The sequence below is a fragment of the Tachypleus tridentatus genome, chromosome 2, assembly GCF_004210375.1.
Source record: "Tachypleus tridentatus isolate NWPU-2018 chromosome 2, ASM421037v1, whole genome shotgun sequence".
Classification (NCBI taxonomy): Eukaryota; Metazoa; Arthropoda; class Merostomata; order Xiphosura; family Limulidae; genus Tachypleus; species Tachypleus tridentatus.
In genome coordinates this window covers 35649405-35671191 of record NC_134826.1, presented here as the reverse complement: position 1 = coordinate 35671191, position 21787 = coordinate 35649405, and the positions used below count along the sequence as shown (strand labels likewise).

Below are 21787 nucleotides of genomic sequence, written 5' to 3'. Positions count from 1 at the left end.
AATTAAAACCCATAGAACCAACATTTTGATCGTGCCGATTGTAAATTAAGTTCAATATGCAACTATGTCAGGCCAAATGTCGTAACGCGAGTTTCCAAACCGGCTGACATGTATGCAACATAAATAAGTAAATATCCCCCCTCAAAGAAAAAAACAACAGACATCATATGACAATACGCTATTACGTCTGATTGAAATTCATCTCGAAGTAAATACTTTAGAGCAGTTAAAAAAGATGGACGACTAACAGGAGAAAGAAAAAGGTACACCAGTTAATGTTATTTTTAGATGATAGTAAACTATGTCAAAACTAAAAATTAATTTGATAACATGTATAGCTAATTAAAGACAATTCTCTTACATTCTTATTTATAAAGATTAGGATGCATTGTTCTATCGTTGAATACCCTCACTCTGAAGATATTTTCGGCAGGCTTACGAAAATTAGGCTATTCCTATTTCCATAAACCATGCTAACAATGCAAAACAAAATCCCATATATATAAGCACATTAATAAAAAAGTGATATATTAAACATTCTAACCATTACTATTGATGAAAGTTACGTTAAATAATGTTTTCATTACAGCAAAGTCACATTATGGTATCTGCTGTGTCCACCGAGAGAATCGAACCCCTGATTTTAGCATTGTAAAACTGTAGATTTATTGCTGTACCAGCTTGGGACTGCATTACAGAAAATAATACAGTATAACAAATTTTAAGGTAAAAAAATGTAGGTACAATTCTTGTAAAATTATATACAACTACTTCATTTCTAACATCGTAAAAAATTGGGAAAGCTAACATATGTATCACATTTATAAAAAAATCAATAAAAATGCTATATTTAAAGAATGAAAACTCCATTATAATTCAGCAGATCCTAGATAGCTCATTGTATAGCTTTTTATTTAATTCCAAACAAACAAACACAACTCGCTCATTTCTGTTAACGAAGTCTTCCAACTGTACGTAGTAGATAATTATATCAATTAAAAGCACATCATCATTATTATTTAAATATGAAAAATGCATGATATTTATACAACAACTGATTTATATCTTCAAAACAATTCTCAGTTGTACCTGTAAATATATTTCTGTTTGCTTGATTTCCGAAACCATCCAACAAATTGAAATAATTGTTTGTTTGTTTTTGAATTTCGCGCAAAGCTACTAGAGGGCTATCTGCGCTAGCCGTCCCTAATTTAGCAGTGTAAGACTAGATGGAGGGCAGCTAGTCATCACCACCCACCGCCAACTCTTGGGCTACTCTTTTACCAACGAATAGTGGGATTGACCGTCACGTTATAATGCCCCCACGGCTGAAAGGGCGAGCATGTTTGGTGCGACGAGGATGCGAACCCGCCACCCTCAGATTACGAGTCGAACGCCTTAACCCACCTGGCCATGCCGGGCCCTACCTCCTTATGTCATCAACACAAGTTAAGAATGAATTTTTGATGATGACTTAAGGAGGTTAAAACGTTATTTGTTCTGTGTTTTAAATAAAAGTATTTTTCTTAGTTTATGATCTGTGTGTGTGTATAGGGAACTTACACATAAAAACTTACAAGACATTTGCCACAAATTATGAGAGAAATAAAACGTGGAATATAGATATAGACGAATAACTCTTAATTAATATATATATATAAATTTATGTGGTTTGGGGCGACAATGTATAAATTGTCACATTCATATATGTATAACATTAAATATTCACTCCAAAAATAAAGCCACACAAACGTGTTTATCAGTATAACGTGTAATGTGTGAACCAGTCTGTCTGTCTTAAATAACAGCGAGGACATCCAACCAACACTTTAAAATGTTTATTTGGCCATAAGAAACCATCCATAACATAACATTGTAGATCAGAAAATAAACGTGTAATGTTAACATAAATATATAATTTTTTGTAATACATGATATATTTTTCTCTTTCTTACTTTATCAAATCATTCCATAAAGGCGAAAGCATTACCGGCTTGTATACTATAACTAAACATCAAATAATTCGTACAACATACGGTTTCGAGTGTGTGACTAAATGTTGCAATGTACAGGACTCGTATGAGAATAGAGAATAGTTAAATTAATATCATAATAATAATGGCGGTATGAAGAAAATAAACATTTTAAATAATATATGATATTACCATACCAAATATACAGGTGACGGTTGTGTAGACTGGTAAGTTGTTCAAAAATAATTTTACTCAAAACTCTCTTTTCTTCAATATATTGTTACCAACAAATAGTTCATTCCTGTGCCCCTCAGTTTTAGTTCAAAAATTCTGCCATTGGGGAACACGCCGCTAAAAACCGAGTTTCGATACCCGTGGTGGGCAATGCACAAACAGCCCTTTTGTGTAGCTTTGTGCTTAATACCAAAGGGGGAAAAAAACTGATATCTAAAAGATCTGTGACAAATACAAATCAAAAATTAAAATGGGCTACAAGTAAAGCTAAACATAACAATAAATAGCTCAGAGTTAAAGGTTTATAAATTAATTTTCAAAAATCGGAGAAAACTACACTTATAATAATAACAGTACGCTGTCCTATGATTTACTAATTAATTGACAGTAATTGTGATACCAAAGAATGTGAGTTAAATCATTTCGGTCACCTTTACTTTCAAAGGAAATTAAGCCTGCAAACACCTATAAAAGTGACAGTTTGTAAAAATAAACAAAACAAATAGTTGCCTTAACAGGTTTAGACCTTGCGAAGTTTAATATTTTTTCTTCACATGACAAGAGTCAAACTGTTCACTATGTGACTATGTTCTTAATTCTACTCGAAAGGAAACTGGATTGGGCGTGGCTTAGTAGTTAGCATGTCCGGTTTGTCACAGTTGCCGCAAAAATGCGCTTATTTTAGTGACTTGGATACGCTATAATAGTAACGGTCAAATCTCATGTTTTGGTAACGCAAGAGTAACCCAAGAATTGGCGGTGGGTGCTATTGACTACTTGCCTATCTTCAAATTTAACAGTTCAAAATTAGGGTTATCACTTGTATAACTGTTTAAACTCGTGTTTGTAAAACGTTCGCCACTAAGTTGAGACTGTTCGAATATAGCAGTTTTAATACATGCGGATAAACATTACCCCAGCAACACTTTACAACTTTTCACAAAATATCCTGATGTACAAAATATTAAGTTATACACTATATACAAATGCGTGACATGATCTTAACTAGACAAAACGTTTCAAAACGTTTTGTTATATACTCTCCAATATATAGAACCGTAAGCACCTGGTTTTAACAGGAGTCATGACTGTGATACATTTCGTATGTCTGGTACGAACATTTTGTGATGACTGTAGCTACAAGGGTATTAACTCTCAAAAAAAAAATTATTGTTAGATCGCAAAGGAAACCTTTATAATACCCCAGTTTGCTTGCTTTTATTAATAAGGTTAAAAACTAATAACGTTTTACTGTTCTCAACTGGCATATATTTCATGAAACTCCCTATCGTTCGGGTATGTATTTACATGATCTACATACTTCTACAATAAAATGCAAAGTATAAATTCATACGGAGTTTGCATACAATAGTTTCCTTAGAGAATATATACTATGATATTAACAGTGTCTGTTCAGAGCATATAGTGCTGGTATGTACGTCAATAGACATTGGTTATGTTATCAATGCTGTGTCTATTTATATATTTAGACCGTATAGTGCTGGATATATTTCGGTGTATTTCTTACTTGCTAACACACCTGAGAACGTCATCGATAGGTCTATGTTGCTTCAGGGCGCTATAATCTGCAGATGTTTAGACTATTGTGTGTGTATGTCTTCACAACAGAAACATTTAGTATCCATTCAACAATAATTCCCATGTGTGATTGTTAATTATATTTAAATATTAAACTTTATACTCCTCAGTACGGAAAAGTTTACTTTCTAATACTACTAATGTCAACAAAAATAATAACCAGGCAGAAAAAAAGGCGAAAAAAAATCGCTTCAAATGGTTTCTGTTATCTGACAAAAGGTTTCAGTTTTGATCAATTTTTATTTTATTTTAGTCACTAACATATTTTCCTTCTCTGTAACATCAGAGGCAATTCTGACACAAACTTATTTGATGAATTTATCATTACACAGTTTATCAGAGAAAGTTAACATTAGCTAGTGAAAACTACAAAATCAATTGGATATCCAAGAAGGAAAGTAAAGAATGAGACGCTGCCACTTGGCGGAAGTTCTATCGCTTAACCCATACTGTTATGTATATACAACAAGTACACTTAATGATTCTGTTTTGAGAAGCCGTCAACACGTAAGAATTTTCCTAGTACACTGCTCGTTTTCTCAAAAGAGCTGCTGTGCATCTATCAAATATATAGTGCAAATCTCTAAGGGGCCTTACCTCTTTCTCCGGGCTCCGCCATACCCTTCTTCCCTACTTCCCACCCGTCAGCCATCCAGTTCCGACCTGACCACTCAACGACGACCTCCTTTCTAATCACACCTGAGCAGTTTCCTCTACGCTTCTTCTGCTCGACACTACCGCCCTCAAGTGAACTGCAGCAAATAAACAAGTTTTAGTGTTCAGACCGAAAAGTAGGAAGTCGAAAAAATTTATTTTACTAGGTGCGTGGCGTGTCCTTGTGTCGATATACATACGAAGTAAATAATTAAATGCTATTTACATACAAATATTATATTATATATATGTAGATGTAGAACGAACAGCTGTAGAAGTTGTAAAATTGTATTTTTGTGGAATTTTATTTAGAATTATTGTCGTAGTTGCAGCTGGGCTCCTGATAACATTTTCTTTTCATTTAATTTTTTTTTTTATAAAAGCTTCTGATAACCAAGAGAACGAGTCATCTAATGAGATATAGATTGGTTTATACGCAAGAGCGTACAGATGCTTACTTCTACTTCGTATTTCTCTGTACAATTACATGTATATGTATATATACATATATGTATGAACATTCAGCTACGTGATCATCTTTGCCATGTTATAATACGTCAAAAGATTTGGCGAAAAAGAAGCGAAACACTTTAGGGAATCTTTTTTTAAAAAGTCATACACCTAAGAAACAAATATGTAACTGTACGTGTTTGTTTGTCCATTCTAGAAGGAATACAGCCACATGACTCAACTTGCTCTTAAATTACTTCTCAATTAATTCCTCTTTGAACTGTTTTTAACATCTTTAAGTAGTATTCATATATTCATAAACAGATAGACCATTCTGCAAAAAGCCCTTCATGTCCTTTTAACAACAAATCAGTTACGTTTCATCGAACGTTCTTATTAATTATATATAATTAACTCTATTCTTTACTTTGTATGTCAGTTTTATGTTTTCCATCTCATTTGCTTTCCTATTATTTTTTTGATTAGCTCACTACATTCGTGTTTTGTTTTTGTTTGTTTGGAATTAAGCACAAAGCTGCACAATGAGCTATATGTGCTCTGCCCATTACGGGTATCGAAACCTGGTTTTTAGCGGTGTGAGTCCGCAGAAACACTGCTATGCCACTGTCTTCATGAACCTTATTATTTTCATTTCATTATGTACATCTCTGCAGAATATGCTCAAATCTTATTTGATGGTCACTAGACAGTCAAACTTATTACTCTAAATGTATAGCTTCGCGCCGTGTTGCGTGACCGAGATAAGTCCCCTAGCTATTTTCTATGTCTTGTATTCTAAGCTATGTACATTATACACATATATGTGTGTGTGCCAGGCCTACACTACTAATAAACCTTGCCAATTCTGCGAATATTGTAGTGTTGTTTTTCATGATTCTGTACCTGAAGAATATATTTTCAGTTTATTTTTCAATTTTGTCGTTTAAGGCTGTTGTCGTTTAAGCTTACCAGTATATGTTATACTAGAATAACGTATATGTTTACACCTACAGTAAGAAATAAAATATTAATAATATCAACTAGTCCCTTTTAAAATATGTTTATTTTTTATATCACCCCTTTTCTTCAGTAATCTTCTGCTACCAAATACTTTGCTTGTGTCCGTAACTTTTGCATACGTGTTCACTTAAGTACAGCTTTTGTGCCATATTTGCTTACACATTTCGATGCGTTAATATAATAATTAAACAATTTTATTCCAGCCACAACGTAACGACTTGGTTTCATATCTGTCCACTTCCCTGAATAGGTGTTGATTAGTCACTGTTTATATTTTTTATTTCATTTTATATGGAAAGATATACTTTAAGCCTAAACTCTTACACCTAACGTTAGTTAATTACACAGAACCATATACAGTGTAACATGAAACCGAAAGATAGAAGTAGATAACACAAACGGAAAAGAAGGCATATATTTAAAGTCGTTTTCTCATTTACCTGAGTCTCTGTCTAATTCTTATAATAATGTAATACTTTAGCTCTGTGATTAAACTTGTAAATTATATTTCAAGTTAAGAAATCTCTTTCGTGTTACCTGATTGAAAAGTTGGGCTTAGGAAATAATTAAACCTGAAAAACACACATTTACAGTTAAGAAAGTTGCTTTGTAGCTCAAAAGTAAAAGCAAATCATTTTCAACATTCCATATTAAAACCAAAGAATTTGGATACGGTTCACCGGAGGGCTTTCATATATGTTATAGATTTTTTAGACTTGAAAATGAAAACACTTAAAATGATACGTCGTGTACGAATGATTTTAACAGATTACTCGATTAATATATATATAAATACACGTTCACATCAACTAACGTATGAATAAAATATTCATTTATTAATAAAGTCGGAACTTAATATCAATACTCACAACTAGCGGCCCGGCATGGCCAAGCGCGTAATGCGCGCGACTCGTAATCCGAGGGTCGCGGGTTCGCGCCCGAGTCGCGCTAAACATGCTCGCCCTCCCAGCCGTGGGGGCGTTATAATGTGACGGTCAATCCCACTATTCGTTGGTAAAAGAGTAGCCCAAGAGTTGGCGGTGGGTGGTGATGACTAGCTGCCTTCCCTCTAGTCTTACACTGCTAAATTAGGGACGGCTAGCACAGATAGCCCTCGAGTAGCTTTGTGCGAAATTCAAAAAAAACAACTCACAACTAGCTGCTTCGTTGAAACAAACTTAAATACCATATACTTCGAGAGAAACGAGATTGCTTTACTAGATCATACTGTTTACAAACACATTCACCAATCACGTTGTTTTAGAAGCCTGGTAAATTAGAGCATCTGATTCGCAATCTGTAGGTCTCTCTTTCTCAATGTACCATATCTAAACAAGATGTTGCTAACCACAGTCTTCCATATATCTCTTATCCATGAGGCGAATTAAATTTATGGTATCGATACATTCATTCGTTTAGATACTCTTGATATAAGTCAACCTTTGTCTTCCATAATTTTGTCTTTCTTTAACGTATCTAGCTATGAAGAGACTTTTAATTTTTCTTTCCCCATGAATTGCCTGAGAAACTCCAACTGTCTCTTTTTAATGTTAATCAGTAGCTTTCTACTGTAACCTACTTTTGATAGAATATCTTTAATCGTGGTAAGACTTGTTCAAAATACCTTCAAGATGTGCCTTAAGCACCAAAACTCAAATTTTCAATTCTCCTTTCCATTGACCTTTCCATATTTGGCTATATTGTACAACATTCTAATGGTATTACATAACAATTCAAAATCTTTAATTTCTTCCCCATATAAATTTTACTTTTTGTTTTTTACTATTTGTCAGTATCTTTTTATCTTCAGAAACATGTCTTCTGGGATTCCTATTCTCCATTTTATTTCATGATCACATCTTCCACCTGATGTTGTCCAACATCCCAGGTAGTTGAATTTATTGACCTGTTTTATCTGCTCCTTATAAACTTTGACAATGTATAGAGGAATGATCCACCTCTTTCTAATTACCATACATTCTGTTTTCCTACAGTTGGTACTTAAATGTTCCTTGCCACTTTCACTCTATTTCACTTTTTTAGTAGTTTCTCTTCTGTCATCGGTATAATGCAAGTTGTTTAAATTTTGACCAACAATGAACAGTCCTGGTAAATCCTCAATCTACCTCAAGATACTGTCACTGTACACATGAAATAAATCAGATGAAAAGACACAGCCTTGCTTCACATTCTAATTTAGATGAAATCATTTAATTAATTTCCTTTCTTCGCTGCTACAGTTTGGTGCCAATGGAGTTTGTTTAACAATTCTCATGTCTTTACCATCAGTTTCGAGTTCTTCCAGCAGTTTCATTAAGTACACACGCTTTACTCTATCAAAATCTTTAGTTTAATAAATAAATTCAAGAAAAAATTTTACTTCATTTCCATTGTCTTCTCTGAAAGCCTTCGTACCATGAGGAGAGCATTTCTTGAAGATGAATACACGTAGAAGTAAGACAAGTACTCTCTAGCTACTGTAGTCTCTGGACCGCTCTTGGTGTCCCTTATCAAGGTTACAGCTGAAGCCTTTGGAGATGCAGTACGTTGGATCATCTCGTCTGGCAAATGCCTGGTGCAACTGGGACAACAATAAGAAAGAGTATTTCTGAAGTTGTTTGAACAATGAAACCTGCAACAAAACATTTGGAACTACTACAGTATTTTACCATGTATAATCTATGGTTTTTACGATACAAGGAACTCTATGGGACATGGGAAGAATCTCATCACCGAACATACTCGCCTATTCAGTTTTGGGGGCGTTATCACATGTCAAGCTAACTATTATTTTGTAAATAGTAGGTCAAGAGTTAGAGGTAGATGGTGCTTACAACCTATTCTCCTTTTAGTTTATCAATTAAAAATTGAAGAAGGTTAGCATAGTTAAACCCTGAACAGCTTTGTGCAAAAATAAAAAAAAAAAAACTATAGTTTGAATTATGTTGACTTGTAAATTGGCAACTTTCTCCCACTATGGCTTGTTTCACACTATCAGTATTACTGCTAGAAAATATTCATTCATTTTATTAAAGAGTATCTTACATAAACGGAAAGGAAAGGCACCTGCGCAAACTTTTGGGCTACTCTAATAAAACAGTGAGATTTTACCCACCCATATAACTTACCCATACCCTGAAGATGGGGAAGGATAGTTGTAGGGCAGTGGTACGCGAACCATGGAACCTCAGATTTATAGCTTGACACGCTAAACATTACACACACACACACACTTATACTCGTGTGTATAAATGAACTTTCACAGAATAATGTGCAATTATTAAAGCAAACACGTTCCAACTTGCACACATAAGGTCTGATCGATTCACATCACAATATTTTAATTCGATATAGCTCTCTTAAATCATAATCAACAACTACATACTTTTAACCTCAAATTTTCTTAACTTTATATTGTATAGCTGCTACTCTATGGTTTTAAAACACACACACTCACGTATATCTAAATTTGTACCAACATACCATATGTATATATAACGATAACCAGGTGCTACCAGAGCGGCGCCCCGACGTCTGAATTTGGAAGTAAGTCTTGACACTTTAAGAACTAAAATCCTGCACATAAAAAGTAGGTTATTCACTTTACACCCAAAATTAGATACATTTTATAACAAAAACCTTAGAAAGTCAGAGAACACTCTAGCTGTTCGTAATCTTCCGTATACTACCGCTCTGTCTCAATAGCAGATGTCAAAGCGTTAAAATAGTGAACTACATTTGCCATTTACACCGTGTGTTTAAAACGAAAACAAATTTAAAAGGCATACTATTTACATGATATACAACTACGGTCGCTTTTTTCAAGTGTTCGTGTGCAAAGCATTATAAAAAATTATTAATGCTGTAAGAAGCAGATTAACAAGATATGCGTTTTAGAAGTTGTTTTAATGCTATGGATTTCTATGTGGTACCCAGATTTTTCTCTACTGTTTAATTTAAATAACTTTTAGCTGTGAGTTTTGATCGGTAATATATGCTTATTCAATTATTACGAATGCAAGTAGTTCAAAATAATAAATGCTTCATATATTTCCCTTATAAAAACGAAAGTTAGATTTTGAATATGATGTTTTACCCTAATGGTGGTTAGGGCGTTAAACTCGCAATCTGAGAGTTACGGGTTCGAATTCCCATCCCATCAAACATGCTTGCTCTTTCAGCCGTAGGCGCGTTATAATGTGTGATCAATTTCACAGTTCGTTAGTAAAAGAGTAGTCCAACAGCAGTGGGTGGTGATGACTAAACGTATTCAAAAACCAGGCACAAAACTGAGGTCTATACTATGTAAAAAGTACACTGACAAACACCACACCAACATTATTTACAAAATACAATGTGATAACTGCCACGACTTCTATATTGGATAAACAAGTAGAAAAATGGAAACCAGATTTAAAAAAAAAAACATAAAAAGTCACCTTCACACGTTTTCGAACACTGCAAGTCAAATAAACATAACATAACCATAGAAAACACTCAAATACTAAATAAAGAAACAAACATAAACAAACGCAAAATTAAAGAAGCCTTACTTATACAACAAGTTAAACCCAAAATAAACCAATATAAAGGGACGCCTTTATACCTATATTAAATATAATAAAATAAAATTATATATTCAAACATCTAACACCGCCCTCTACATTCCGACACTCAGTTACACAACCCCTTCCAAACATGTGGTCAGCTTCCGGTCAGTTACCTCTTTCTTTCTTTGTGAACCTGACGATGACCGAGGAAAGTCGAAACGTTGTTCGCTCTTCTACGTAAAATATTTTCCCAACCCGAACGAGCCGTTTTTGCATATATATTTATCTACAAGTGGGTTTTCTCGACATCACTGATTATTGTCTTCCCTTTAGTCTTTCACTGCCAAATTAGGGACAGCTAGCGCAGGTAGCTTTCGTGTAGCTTTGCGTGAAATTCAAAACAAACCAAACCACGATGGTAACGTCACAAGCCCGACAAATATTTGGCACTACAACACCGATTATACTAAGGTAAAATTTTACTTTCAGGAGACGTTTAGCCCAAGAAACTATTTAGAAATTGTATATTTGTGTTAAGCAGATGAGCAGATATCTCAAAATATCTCCCAGCAAATAGACAAACGACTCTAAAGACATACTTCGTTTGTTGTTTTTTTTTGCTAACAACTTCCATCCCTTGGTTTTAAGTAACATTATATATGGTTTTGTTTAAATACATACTGTTAACGTCAGGTGTTACCATTAATGCATCATTGTTATTGTGTTTCAGATAGCTCTAATACCACTATTCTTGGAATTAAATTATTTTTGTGATATTTCAGAAAATCGAGTAAACAAATATTTTACGAGAGAAATTACAAAATATTCCAAAAAACAAAACAGGTGCAAAGAGGACTACCATACAGGAAATAAACTATTAATTAAATGTTAATAAAGAACTTTACTTCTGGATGGAATTTTTAAGTATCTACTGAATTTTACAGAAATATATCAAAAAAGGTTTTAACTGATTGATAGGTGTGAGGTAGATTAATGTATTTGTATTGAAGTCAAATATTACATGAGATTTCAGTCTTGTGTACTACTGATTTTATTTACTTTCCGTTGGGCACAGATAGCTCACAGCTGGTACGTAAAGCGTAACAAGCTCCTAAAGTTACTGCTGTGTCACTGATTCTGAAAGAGGTGATAGTAGTATTGATATCTGTTGCTTCCAAACTAACTGTGTCAACCAAAACGCATGTCTATTTGTTTTGAATTTCGCGCTAAACTACACAAGAACTGTTTGTGCTATTCTTACTGAATATAGCACTGATAAATTAGATAGAATATAGATTCTCAAGCACTGATACGCGTATCACTGGTAGTACACGACACAATTAGTGTAAAAATAATCAAACTTGTTGCATAAGCCCTATAGGAGTTTTCCACGTATATATATATATATACTGCTCTCATCACTTACAGACTATACCTGGGTATACTCACAGTTAACCCATTATGTAGCTTTGTGCTTAATTCTAGACAAACAAACAAGAAAAGACTCGTCAGCATTTTTTTCTTCCTATTTACTAAAATTGTACCACATATTTTTTCAATCGTGCCAGAAAAAAACAGTCTCATTAATGGGTGTTAGAAATATGAATTTTTGTTACTGAGTATTTAAACTTTTTAATCTTAGCATTGAAAGCCCTTAAACTTATCGTTTGCCCAAAGCGAGTTTTATTATACACGTCATTCTCGAATTTTGAACAGTGCACAAGACTACAAAATACTTCTGTAAATACAATATTTTTGGTTTATTATCATGGAAAAATTCACAAGTTCATGACACTCAAAACGATTTTGTTAAGGGACTAGCTTGGGTAATAAATACCCTTAACATTATAAACTTACCTAAAAAATATATAAAAATAAGAAGTAAATGTTGAAAATACTACCCTTTATTTTGAGTTTTATATAGAGCTAGCTATATATAACTAATTTATGTTTAGTGTGGGAAAAATTCAAGAAACCTACTTTTAATGTTGGTAAGTTACAGATACATCCACGCTAATTTTGCTTGGTTTTGATAGTTGCTCATATTAACAATTATGGTTAATCTTCTTCCAATTGATCAGTGACAACGTAATGTACTCGAAATACTTCTTTCTAAACAATACAATTGAAAATACATGTAATTAAGTTGAGTACTGTAATCACACAACCGTTTCTGTTATTAATGTAACATTTAGGTAAAAATAAATAAACCAAAATCTACAAATGAACGCTCCACTTTTTTCTTTCTTCGTCGTTGGGTTAGGATTTTGTTAATACACACATACTCACCAATACAGCATCACATATATAACTTGTCAACAACTAATTAATAAATCGTGGTGTTTTTGATGGTCCAAACTTTCTACAATTCAATTTCTGTTACAATTATTCCACTTTATAATTTTGTTAAATATAGGAGTATTTAATATTTCTACATCTGTTTAATGAAGTTAGTGTTGCTTACGGATATTGTTACTATGCTAACAACTAACCAAAAACTGTTTCTTGATAAAATCCACATTTCATTTCGGTAAGATTATATTCCATCTTTATAATTGTACGATCCATATTAGGCTAATCGCAGCGCTCAAAGCGGCGAGTTAATATGTACAAACACATATACTCAAGTAGGGTGAATGAGATGACGTACAGTAGGTTTACTATTTATATGAACGCAAATAAAGCAACAAGACGAATGACATCTTCCCTAACTTCGATTTATGTGTTTAAAGTTGCTAACTATTGAGTGCTAAAGTCATTCTAGGCTTAAATCACTGGCATTACTTTGCTTCTTTTCATTGTTGTTGCATCACTTACATTTTTCGCACGCTCTTTATAGCTTTCCAGATATTTCTCCACGTCGGTGAAAAATCTTCATGAAGAGACAGTATAATGATTAAAAAATTCGTTTTCCTATGCATTGTATATTCTATTTAATTCGCGCACTTTAACCCTCACCTGTATTAGTTCTCTCTTTTTGTATGATTGGTTATTTTATATATATATATAAAATTCTTTCTTTCTTTGTGAACCTGACGATGACCGAAGAAGGTCGAAACGTTGTTCGCTCTTCTATGTAAAGTGTTTTCTCAGCCCAAACGAGCCGTTTTTGCATATAAATATATATATTAAGTTTCTCATGACAAGTTATTGACATGGTTAAGATTAGTTCTGACAGAACATATTTTTTCTTACGCATTTTTTTCTAACAATAAGTGCTAATAAAATATGATGTTCTTGCATCACTGGTATTTTACACATTCGAGGAGTGTGTACACATAATCCTAACCACTCTATGTCTAAGTAATCGCAAACAGGGGACCATGGGCCACATCAGGAATTCGTAACCTTAATTTATGGCCTGCACTGTGACCAGATATTTAAAAAAAAAACTTTTAATCACTGCACTGCTTAAAAGTAAAAACTGTCCTTAGAGAATGTTGCATTTCCTGGAATATAATTAGGCAGAACCCTTGGCTTTTTGGTTAACAATTGATGGGGCCCAGTAGAGATGTCGCTAGGTGCATAAAAGATACATAGAACTGGCAAATATCGGACATCGTGTGTCAGCGCCTCTGAGGTTCAGTGTAGAAATAATTAGAAACTACTACACCATGTCTTAAATCAACTTTTTCCAATTCTGAAAGCTGCGCTGGTAGGAAGGGGAACTATAAGATTGTTAAGTAAAACTGAAAGTATTTGTAAAGTGTGTAAAACATAGTAATTACTAGCTTTGTAGTATATTACATATTTACTGCGTTGTTAATCCAATGTTTCAACGATTCCTCTATTGAATAATTTGTTTGTTTCAAGGGTATATTTTGACTGACAAACACGCTGATGTGTATGGCTGTTTTATAAACAGTAAAATTACTCATTCTAACATACAGTATAATCAAGCACCTAGATACAACATCACTTCCTGTATCATGTTCAGTTGTCCTGATATCACAGAGATACATAGTGAATGCACGCTATAGTCTGAACAATAAATAGTTAACAGTTTCATCAGTTTGTATAATCTCATATTAAGAATATAGAAAAACTTTACCTAATTGTAAACTGTTAACTTCTGAGCTTGTCATAAAGTGTGTGGTTAAACGGGTGGTTTGATAAGCGTTATCAAACCAGCTACAAGGTAGCAAGTAGTTGCCCTATTGATACAGGGTCTCTGCATCTACTTTGAAGCAACAAAACACGATAGGTTGAATAATAAATTGCCCTATGATTTTTACTGCAAAGTAGCAAAAATCTGCACAAAATAATATATAAAAGTGACATAAAATCCATAAAAAAGTTTATTACTCTGAATATTTGTATTTTTACAGGTTATTAAAAAGTTTTTCTGATGAGTAAAATACAATATTTACTGGTCCTTGATCCCTTTAAGAAATGTTTTAGACTTTTACTACAAAAGTATATACACAGCAACATAATACAAAGATAAAATAGGCAGTACTTTTAGATATTTCCTATCCATAATTTTGCTTTATTATTGAAGTGTTTAACAGTTTTATGGTATTTTGAACCACACAACACAAGTGGGATAAATTATTAAACAAGAATTGCAGATAAATATGTGGATAGTGATAAAAAATTTAGTTTTGTGTAACTGAAGTTTTTGCTTTATAGGTAATGATTAAAATTAACATCTTAAAAGCAAGAATCGTCTTAGAGGAACAATAACCATAAGCTCTTAATGAAAACAAGGACAATGTATGTTGAGCACTAGAGAACCACACATAAGTAACTAAAAAACAATGTGTTAAAACAAATATTCAAGAAGGCAAGTCCATTTTATAAATATACATTAAAGTGTACAAGGGTAATTGACACAATTAATGTGGTAGGGAAGACTACCAGTCTTAAAATGATGAATAAAGAAATATTTATTTCAGTCAATAATTCACGAAGGTAATAAACTGAATAATTCCCATATGTGTACATGTATATACATCTTACATATCTGTATAGCCAGATAATCAAATGCAATTGAATTCGAGTTTAGAAGCTGATAAAACTCTGAGAACACTTGAACTCTGTTTATTGTTTTAACAGTGTCACTAATCTTTTTCTAGAAATTATAAAACATTTTTTCTACAGCTATGACCTTGATGCCACATGGCCTAATGGATTCAAGTTCAACAGGATTATAAATGGTCGTATTTATCTACCAACATCCTCAGACCAAACTTACAGAGAAAATTCAATCACATACTACAATGCAAACATGTTAACTAAAGTCAGTAATATGTAGATCTAAATTTTAGAATTATTAAGCATTAAGTTATAATTATTAATTTGGAATATATTCTATTTCATAGACTTTCCAGTCTTTCAGATTTTTTTAATAATCATGGATCAACTTCAAATATATATGTCACACACATTCTTAATATACAGATATAATCAGACTTTTATTCATAAGTAACCATATGCAAGTGAACAATATATAAAAATACCAAACAAAAGTTGTGATAGAAAGTGAGAATAACCCTATGACAGAGCAGAACATCCACTACCCAAATCATATTTTTGAAATGTCATCCATGCAAAAATAATTACAATAATAGTAGTTTAAATGAGACATTTTTGTCACGTAATTTGCAGATATATGTATGCATGTATACATATTTATTTAAAGCACCATAAGGTTTAAATTATTAATTATTTTTATTGTATAGTTTAGTTAGTTTCTGTTGTTTTGGCAGATTTAATTCTACTCTTCAGTTAACAACTTATTGTAATGTTAATTGCATATGAGGAGACCAAATGTATTACATTTTGTAATAACATGTAACACTGGGATATGTGTGGTATTTTAAATCATGCAACACAACTTGGATAAATATTACTGCATAATTGGAAAGGATTTGTAGGTCTCTAAGTGGATGGATATGGATCAAAGTAACTTTGGTTTTGCCCCATAGATTATGAGCAAACTTGATTTTTTTTAAAGACAATACTCATCTATATATCACAATACATGTTAAGCCTTGTGGAACCACACAGAAATAATGAAAAACGTACATTAAAACAAATGTATTAAACTGGTAACACTTTGTACTACTTTTGAATATTTAGTAAATGTTACATATGACTGATAATACACACCTGTGTATATATTAATATTAGTTCGTTATAATCTAAAAACCAAACTGTTTGCAGGCAGTGAATGGTGATATAGATATGGGATGTTGTGGGCTTGAACACCCACAATTCACTCTCCTAATTTCTATTTATATATCTATTGCTACACCTTTATTTTATTTCTTTATGTGAGACTAGTGAATGGAGGTTAAGACTGAAAGATGGTGTATTCCCACGACATTATGCATCCTACTTTCGTAGTCACTTCCAAAACCTAAGGCACATTTTATATCTCATGTTATAGACTGTACTCTGGAGGATCTTTTCAAGTAGTGCAACATATTTTGTTTAATTTATTTTTGTTTTGGCTTGTTTTCAGGTTTTAACAAACTAATATAATTAGTCATAGGTTTGGATTTGCTGTTTTCAATGCATTTCTTCTTTTTGATTTTGTTTACTTGACTTTATTAATATTAATTTTTTCTAATATATACACACACACACACACACACAAGTAATAACTGGAAATCTTCCACCTCTCATGGAAGCAAGCTAGACAACTCGTATTTATCTGTTCATGACACTAAGCAGATAGTAAGCTAATATTACATGCTTTAGGTATACAATCTAGTTCCAAACAAAGCATACAGATAAGTTCTATATACAGTGAATATTGCATTCTGTTATCTTTCATTTAAATCTCATAGTAAAAACTTTAATTTAAAAATTATGTTCACAAATGGCATGCATGTAAAAAATCATACTATAATAATCAAGTACAGTCCAATTAAAACCACATTCACTTTCATGATAGCAATAGCTGTTAACATGCTCATATGTATTACACATTTTCTGTAAAAGGAATAATACATGAAAATAATATGATTTATGACAACTTATTATTTCCATATCTTGAATGTCTCTTACTCCTATGATTGCTTTAAATTTACAAGACACTATTCTGTTATTTATTCTAGATTTCTTTCCTTTATTCTAAAAACTCATAAATATAAATTGATTTATAAAAACAAAATAGAAATTTGAAGTTGATCATTTCAAAGGGCAATTAATGAGCAACATTCATCAATTAGGATATTTTCAATTGTTACTAGTTTTAAAAAATTAAAAATATTTGACTAGTTATTTCTAAGCTCTTTAATGCTAAAAAATTAACCCATGTTTTTGTGATATATACATCATACTAACACTAACAGTTCTTATAAAATGTTCAACATGTAATTACAATATATACATGTAACTAAAATAAGTATTGTGCTTCAAGTGACACCAACTTAAATATAACTTAAGCTTCTTAAAGTAGTTTCTCTCCACTGCCTATTTTATTGTGAAATTTAATACAACTCTCACTTACTAAGAGAAGTTTACTATACAACAAGCAAATGGACTGTTAGTAGCAAAAACATAAAAGTTAATTATTATGCAGTGTGATGGATAGTTTTTTGAAGAGAGACAATCTGTAAATTGTATGCTTGGAAGGCAAAGAAACAAAACAATGAAAATGCAGCTCAAATGTAGATTATGGAATTGTGTGTTTTAGTTTAGAAGAGGAACTAAAGCCTCAATCATTTTTAGTGAAGTTTTGGCCAAAAACAATGTAAATCCAAAAAAATATTTTAGCTCCACTTGCAAACGAAACACTGCAAGTATGAAGAAAAGTTTAAGGAATACCTGAAAGGAAACTTGTATAATCTCAGCACCACAACACCCTAAATAAACATGAATCAGTACTAGTTAACACTGGAGGAATCCTATGTTGTCTTGTTAAAAAATGCCAAGACCGGAAAACGTTATATCCTTCCCACACAAAATATTCTGCCAACAATTCATTTGTTTTTATTTGTGACAACATCAGCTCGGAAATGTCAAATCTGGCCATTCAATTTATAGATATAGTTCCCAGCCAGGTTAAGATACAAATTGTGTATGTACAGATCTGTATTCAACCAATCAACTCACCTGCAAACATGAACCAGGCCAACTGTAACCATCTAATTACATTCCATTATGAGGTTATGTGTTTTTTAGACTACAAAATTAATATCCAGTCAGAATGATGATAATGAAAAACTTCTAGCTAGCATCTTCCTGAAAAAGAAGGGAGAAATACACCATGTTTTGGAATGACATTAAGAAGTTCCAATATATATGAAAGCAAATTGGCATAATTTAAATTACATAGAGTTACTGCAAAACAACTTGAAGTCTAGAAAGTTAAAATATAACCTGTTTTTTTTATTCTTCAGTGTTGTAGTCTTCTTTCATCCACTTATGATAATAAAATATGATATATAAATACATAACATTAAGTTCTAAATCACATTCAATTTTACAACAATAATGGCTGCTTATCTGACTTGAAATATTTGAAGAAGAGGTTTTAACAACCTTATGCAACACATTCCTATACAAGAGGTTTTAACAACCTTATGCAACACATTCCTATATAAATTTACATCCAATAGCAAACATTTTCCCGGTATACAATCCTCATCAATACTTTTGTAAAGCAGATCAAAAAATGAAATTACTCAGATGACAGTCTTAATTTTCATTAATGTATTTCTTCTACTGGATATTACATGATGAAAGATCATTTACACATCAAACTATTGCATTATTTTAATATACACTTCAGAAGAAATATAACTTGAGTAATATTTTAAATTTTAGCTACAATAAAAATATCAAAGAATAATACAGTCACAGCTAGTCCCTTGGGAAGAATGATCCTGACTTAATCGAATGAACATATATTAATTTTTTCAGTTTTTATGAACTAATGTTATACAGAAAGTGATGAAATTTTTCCAGTGAACTCAGGAACTAACTGATAAGTACAAGGGATATATAACAGCATTTAAAAAATGGGTATAATAATGTAATTCTGTAATGGATAGTACAAAAACTTAATCGTGGAGATGATCATACAAGTAAGTAACTTAGGCTGAATGCTGGGAGGAATAGTTCATGTGGTTGGATTTGTAGGATCAGTTCAAAGGAATAAGAGTGTTTCTTGGAAAAGATGTTTTACATTTATATAGAGTAGGAACTGCAAAGGTAACTTTACATTAGGGCTAAACAGCAGTGAGGACCAGAATAAAATAAATAGATAAAAATATGATATATAGAAAAACATAGTGCAGGAATATATTATAGAAGTATTTTGAAGAGTAGATTAAGCTGTTATTAATGCAATGTTATAAATAGAAGTAATAAAATATAATCTTTTTTAGCACATGATAGAACAGAGTATTTTGGTGTAATGGGAATAACTTAAACTTGGTTAATTTATATAATTTTAATGACAAAAGTCTCTTAAAAACAGGGTTATACATTATTTAATAGAAATATGGTATTAAAGAGAGGCAGAAGAGTTGTTTTATATAAAAAATGTGGATTACATGCTGCTCTAGTTGAAGATAACAAAGTTAATGGCAAGGAAGTTTAATCTATTTATATTTTTTTTAACAGAGAGAAGCTCTTTAGATGGAACTTGTTACAGACGAGATGAAACTGATGAAATTAATATGAAACTGTAGTGATATAAAGAACCTAGCTGTTAATGATATCATAACTATAGAGGATTTAATTGTATATACTGACTGTTGAATTAAGTTTATATTCTATCATACCTGGATATATGGAATAATAAGATTTAGATCAAAATAAAGAAAAAACTTTTGAAAGAATGCAACAATAATTATTTTAAGTAGAAGAAGATTTAGAGAAGAATTACAGAACATAAAGACAAATGAGGAAATTGTAAATCAAAAATGGTATGTGAAAAACGTTTCATGAAAATATAAAAATTAATAATAAGGATTTCATTAAATAAATTAAAGGTAAACAAGACATTAAGATGTTAGAAGGGTCTCTGAGGGAAGATGTAAGAAGTCTTAAAAATTAGTATGAAATGGCTTGATTATTCAAGTTTTACTAACAAACATTTATACAATATTCTATATCCTGAACAATTTTTAGATGAAAGCAAAATGGAACAATATAATCAACTTATTTTGGAGCTTGTTAAGCAAAATTGGGATATTTAAATAATAATTAGGCTTCTGAACCAGATAATATTTCTGAAGAATTTTAAAGGAGGTTATGGATTGGATATGTGAGCCACCTTCTACTATTTTCTCCAAATTCTTGAATGTTAGATGACTGAATGTTGGCTAATATTACTCCTCTTTTCAAAGGAGATGATAAAAATGATCAAAGTAATTACAAGTATATTAGTCTTGCATGAATGGTTCAAAATGTTTTTATACCTTGCAAAGTCATTTAACAAATTATTCAAGTTTTGTTGAATAGTCAACTTACTTTTTTAAAAAAAAAATCCTGTCTTATAATTTCTGACATTCATTGAAAAGGCAATTACTTAAAAACATGAGGATAAGGGTGTGGATTTGACAAGGTGCCACATAAAAGGCTAGTTTCTGAAAGTGTAGGGAATGTATTGGCTCATTAGATAGAATACTGATTGGATGAAAGAAAGCAGATAGCTGTTATAGAGTTCAATAAAACTGGATTATTGTCACAAATGGGGTGCCTTGGAACTCAGTGTTAGAATTCCTCTGCTCTTTCTGATTTCCATCATTGAATAATAAATGGTCAATAAAACTTTTCAACTTGTTGATGCTAGTAAGTTCCTGGTGCTTTAGAAAAGGTTTGGATTATTTAGTCAGTTTAGTGATTAATTGCTACAGCTTTTAATTATAATAAATACAAAGTAATAATTGTGGGATAACACCATTTGAATTGTACATACTTGCAGAAATACTGCCCTTCAAGCAGATGTTTGTACTAGTAATTACTAATTATAGTATACCTCATTGAAAAAAATTTAGAAAAAGTGAACATCTATAAATGAATTTTTCTGTAGGAAGTACTGCACAAAAAATGTTTGGATTGTGCTCTTTTATGCAACACATTGCATCAGAATGATTCAATGTATTGAGCTCAAAATTTTTATAAAAATTACTGATATAAACTGTAGTTCACAGATACTGAAATAACCTTGGTATTCTCAAAAAAGGTAGGCTTGAAAATTGATATATATATATATATATATATATATATTTTTTTTTTCAAAAATTGATAAATTCTGGTGCTAACCAAGAGTAAACATTTACACTTTTAGTTAACTTATTTTTGTAGAGTACAAGTAGCTCCAAGTTATTCTGTTAACAATTT

At 31.9% G+C, this 21787-nt stretch overlaps 1 pseudogene across 1 annotated transcript in view; it reads right to left on the bottom strand.

Moving 5' to 3' along the window:
• Window positions 1–18621, bottom strand: part of LOC143240926 (transcriptional activator protein Pur-alpha-like) — a 93829-nt pseudogene extending 75208 nt beyond the window's left edge. The window contains exons 1-2 of the transcript XR_013022049.1: window positions 18548–18621; window positions 4404–4558 (exon numbers count right to left, since the gene is read on the bottom strand). The product of XR_013022049.1 is annotated as a transcriptional activator protein Pur-alpha-like (transcript). The remainder of the gene's footprint in view (window positions 1–4403; window positions 4559–18547) is intronic.
• Window positions 18622–21787: the final 3166 nt, after the last annotated feature.